This window comes from Morone saxatilis, unplaced genomic scaffold, assembly GCF_004916995.1.
Source record: "Morone saxatilis isolate NCDOM2014 unplaced genomic scaffold, NCSU_SB_2.0 Contig4, whole genome shotgun sequence".
Classification (NCBI taxonomy): Eukaryota; Metazoa; Chordata; class Actinopteri; family Moronidae; genus Morone; species Morone saxatilis.
Window position 1 is genome coordinate 725,621 of NW_023339984.1, and position 5,536 is coordinate 731,156.

Below are 5,536 nucleotides of genomic sequence, written 5' to 3' on the forward strand. Positions count from 1 at the left end.
TTACAAAGATATTGCAAGAAAACAACCTCACCGGGTCATTTTAGACCCACTTATGCATCTAAGGCTTAATTGAAAACATTGTTATCAAGGATGCGTCATCAACAGAGGGCATTGCACAATGCACAATGACATGTAGAAGATGACACGCCCAAGGAAAGTCCACTATTGTTTGGTTTCGTACTGGAACAAAAAACAAAAAGCAGCTTTTTATTATAGTGGAATCATGTCAATATCCACCACCCCAACAAGTATGAGACGCTCTTTTCACTATGTTGATTTTGATGAAATGATCACTTGCAAATAATGATTAATTCTTTGTGTTCCTTTATCCTTAAAAATATGAATTTCGTTCTTTCTATTTTAGGGATAATGAGTCAGCTTTAAGTTTCCACTGCTGCGTCACAGTCCAGGCTGTGGTTTTACCCCCTGACAGTGAGTCAAGTTCAGCTCATCACGGAGATAAGAGTTTTTGCAACACATTTTGAACCTGATTGAGCTATCTCTACCACTCAGTTTAGGCTGTTATGCTAAAAAAAAATCCACTAAATGTGTCCTGACATATTTTTTATATATTATAGGGTGCAGAGGTCTTACTGAAAGAAATTTGTAACTTGATAAAACAAAAGTGACAGTAGCACATAAGACAGATAATCTGTGAAAAAAACTGTTTCCTCTGGCTGCTCCTAAGTTTACTGATGACATAGAGAAACCGCAGCTGGAAATATAAAAAGAAGAACTTCTTTCACACAAACTTATCTTCTGCAAAGCCCAGCAAGTTTTGCTTCATAATGGCACCAAACATCAATCCGTTCATATTTCAGTAATTTAATATTGTGTACTTTGATTTTACAATGTGCCAGTATGGGTGGTTCATTCTTTTTCAAAAGAAATGCCAAAAGCTGAAATTTTCCAATTGACAACATTTCTAGAGAAAGGAAGAGGAAGTAAGAAAGTGTTGCCCAATACTGGACTGAAAGGACTGAAAAGACTGAGCGACTGACCTATCGCCCTTTAACATTGAGGAAATATGCTGATTCAGGAGTTGTCATTTATGTATCTAACCCTAATTCTTTTGGAGTTTTTTAATCCTTTCTAGCAAGGATATTTTCAGTGCTATACTTTATTTATGTATGCAGTTGTTTAGGAATACCTCACCAGCATTGCTGTACATGTTTGTAAATACTGGGGTACAAAAACTGAACTTGCTAGTGGTTCATCAAAGTCAAAGTATTTTTACTCAATTATTAAATGACTTTTATTGTATACCCCTTGGAAAAAGTACTGAGGGGACTTCAGCGGTGGATACAGCCATGATCAACAGAGTTGGAAGTACTCAGTAAGAAGTGAGGGTACTCATGTGGACAAAAATCTGAAGTACCAGTGACTACCAGCCCATTTCAGACACTGCTATCGTAGCTCATTAGCTCAAGCACCACCCAAGTATTTTCATTACCTTTGACTGACAGAGAATTCCACAAAATAATCAATTTAAAATAAAGCTTTATATACAGGATGTATGTATAGTCCCTTATATAGTTAGTTGTCATGTCAAGGCTTTTATACCTCTGGTGGTGAGCAGGGGGGTCGATTGTTCTCCATGATGTCTGCGAAAGCGCCTTCCTTGTTCCCCCTTATGGTAGATAAAGTGTCCTCTAGGGTGCCCTTCTGGTGGATTAAATTAGTAAAAAATACCCTTTATGGTTCTAACCCTATGCTGTTTCACCATAAATACACCACTTTCTGCGTATGATACCGTTATTTTTATGCTCCTGCCCCTCAAAGTCCACCACTCTTTAATACCACTTATAGTCTCATGGCCCAGGGAATGAGACTTAACAATCAACTATCTTTCTCGACTCTGATTGGTTGTTTTCATTCAGGTGTGGCAGATTCTTGCAAATACCATTAGGAGCACTAGGAGGAGACAGAGGAACCAGATTTTTTCACACATGATCTGTCTCATGTACTACTGTCAGGATATAGTGAATGTTTCAGTGAATATGACAAAAAGTTATTTTTGTAAAAGTTACCTACTGCAGCTTAAATTCAGACTGTTTCATAACCAGTTATTTTTTAACTATTATTTTAACTATTTTGATGATCAATTAATGGTTTTGAGTTTTGAATATCTATGGGTTGTGGCCAAAACAAGACATTTGAGGCCCGATTTTCTGACTTCATAGGGACCAGACAACTAAACAATTAATCGAGAAAATGATCGACAGATTAATGAATAGTAAAAAATAATTGTTAGTTGGAGCCCTATCACTTATTATAGTTGTATTTTTGTTGTTTGGTGTTTTGTATATACTGTGTTTTGTTCTGAAGTATCTAAGTCGGCACCACATACCACCACATAGGCACATAAATACAGGAACTGAGTTGGTCCAAAGAGCTGGGCGTATATTTGCAGAGGAGGAAGGCTCATTTCAGTGCTGTTATTACAGCATTCCTCTGAGCCAAATCATTAGTAGACGTAACACAGTGACCCTCTAAGGAACTGGCTGACAGGCTGGATATGACAACTGGCAGCAGTGGATTAATCAGACTTCTAACAAGCTGAAGACATGGCTGTGTGTAACTCTACACTGTGCTGCGTCTGGCCTACTTTAATCCTATTGTGTATGTGGATGTGGAAGGCCGGCTGTGACGTACAGTTTAAAGCAGAGGAGGGTGAGTGATCAGGTGTTTTACATTCAGGATGGGAAAAACACTTATATTCCAGTTCATTTGTGAAACTTTAACAACTCCAGGCCAAGTGCATTAGAAGGGGATTGTCAGAAAGTGTTCCAGGAAAAGATAGGATCATTCGCTTTTCTTTGAATTCACTGGAACTGATAAAAAAAAATACTCATACTGATAAATATAATACAATATTTTTTTTTTAGAAATGATTTGCCTTGAATTTATTTTTCTGTTCTCTCTGAACAGTTTTATGTATGTGTTTATGTTTTTGTAGTCAAATATTATGTTCGATACAATATTAAGAGTGATTTTATGTTGTGCAGAAGGCTGCAACAGTGTACAAATACAAGGAAGGAAGGAAGGAAGGAAGGAAGTATTTCTGCATTCAAAATGATTAAACCAGTAAAATATATCCCAAAAAAATGTTGCTGCGTTATAACTATTGATGCTGAATTTTTCATGTGGTAGACCTACTGTTTATATTTTGAACTTTTCATACACCCCTTAAAAACAAGAAGGTCTGGGGACCCCACATTGAGAGGATTAAACCAAACAAATATATTTTTCAGATAGGCTAGTAGACATGTATACGGTATACAATGTTTCAATGATACAATGAACGATGACTTTTATACACCTACACATAAACACACACTGCCAACACTGTCATTACACACATGGAGCAGTCATACGGCTAGTATAGACACATATACGGTACAGTGTCATCTTTTCTAACACAAAATCTACACATATTTTCATTCCTGCAATCAGAGCACATTACTCTAATAATAAGCTAAGTATGAACGTCTCAACTGCGCTGCTGGTTCTAATGAATATGAAAACAATTAAAATAACGGCATAACAGTACAGAAAATAAGTAAGACCTACAGAACTATAAAAACTAATTTAAGATATGTTGTTAAGATTTACATGGCTTCTGTCTCTTAACTGTTCTGGATAGACCTAACTATTTTCTGAGTAAATCTATATTTGACCTCAACACTCATTTATAATAATAATAATAATAATAATAATAATAATAATATTTTATTTATAGAGCACTTTTCGAGGAATCAGACACTTCACGTACCTTAAAATACAGACATAGCTGAACATTCTCAGAAGATTTTCCATGGTGTGGAGAACAAATATAATCTGCTGAACTCAACAAAACACATTTTTAGATTTAATTTAGAGAGGAGGAAGTGATTTCAGACACCACCTGATAAAGAGAAGATAGCGGAACACACTTGGGACACTGGGAATTTGATTACTGAATGAAGAGCAGCCTCAGTGACACAGCGTTATAACAAGTATTTGTTACAACCTTATCTGTACAGTGCAACTTTTCTCTGCTGCTAGAAATGAGCTGCTGTTGTGTTTCTGTTTCTATGTTCTGTTGAAGAAGAAATTGTCCTAACATATACAAAGTCCGGCATGATTCAATAGAGTGACTTCTCTTCTTTGTTTAGAGGAGATTTACCATTCTGACAAACAGCAACACAGGGATGGAATTCTGAACCCTCAGAGAAGTAAGTTGGGTGATTAAGTGACGGACCTAATTGTTAATACTAACATGTTTCTTTGTATTTATTCCTATTATGGAAATTGACCCTTCTAAGTCCCGCAACTTTCTTCTGTGCTCCAATAACCGTTGAGCCAAGTCTTGGTTAAGAACCTCGGTCAACTCCTCCTTTCTGTACTCAGATATGCTATGTACTAAGGCTAAGTTATGAATGAAAAAGAACCAACCAAACCGCAATAGGTTTATTTAATTACATCTCAAGGTGAGCCAGTAACAAAATAAAAGCTAACAATCGAAAAAGAAAATAGCATGTAACTAAGCTAGTACAAAATTGATGTAAATTTATCTAGCTAGTTTAGTCACGCATGTTTACTCAAATTAGCTTGCTAACTAATGAGCCTAGCATATAGCATATCTACCTGTGTGTTTCATCTGAAATTGGAAGTCGGTTCCAATTTGGAAAATTCAACTGGGATGCCCCGAGTTGGATTTCCAACTATAAAAAGTTGGAAAACCCTGACCTCATGCATTAGCCTGAAAGCTGTAGTAAAACACTGTTTATTAGCCACTTTTTTAGCAACAACTTCTGTCTGTGGACATGTTGATACAGTGTTTTTATGAGGTAAATAATTGAACACAACATAAGGTACAGCAAGGAGGAAGTTTAAGGAGGTAAAGGAAGCTTGTAACTGTATAACCTTGTACATTATTAAACATATATTTTAGGAGTGCACATTTAAGTCTAACATTACTGAAATCGCAATATGTCAAATGCAATTCTGAATTGAAGCTGCCATGTTTTTTGATAAATGTACTGTAATGTGAAAGTACTACACATATCAATGTCAATTCCAATTCATTTTATTTGTATAGTGCCAATTCATGAACAGAAGTTATTCAGGAACACTTTTCAATAGAGCAGGTCTGGGTGCCGGTTAGTCAGTGGGTAGAGCTGGAGACCCATGTACCGAGGCTTAGTCCTTGCCTGCTGTGGGCCCAGGGTTTGAATCTGACCTGCGGCCTTGCTGCGTGTCATCCCTCTCTCTGCCCCCTTTCCTGTCTGATCTTCAGTTGTCACTATAATAAAGGCATAAAAGCCCCCAAAAACTTTAAAAAAAAAAATAGAGCGGTTTAGACCGAAACTCCTTATAACCATTTCAGAGACCAAACAGTACCACCATGAGCAAGCACTGGTGACGGGGGCAAGGAAAACTGCCTTTTAACAGGCAGAAACCTGACAGACCTTCGGCTCCTAGGTGGGTGGTCATCTGCCTTGACCAGTTCGGGTGATGAGAGAGAGAGAGAGAGAGGGACAGGGAGACCAGA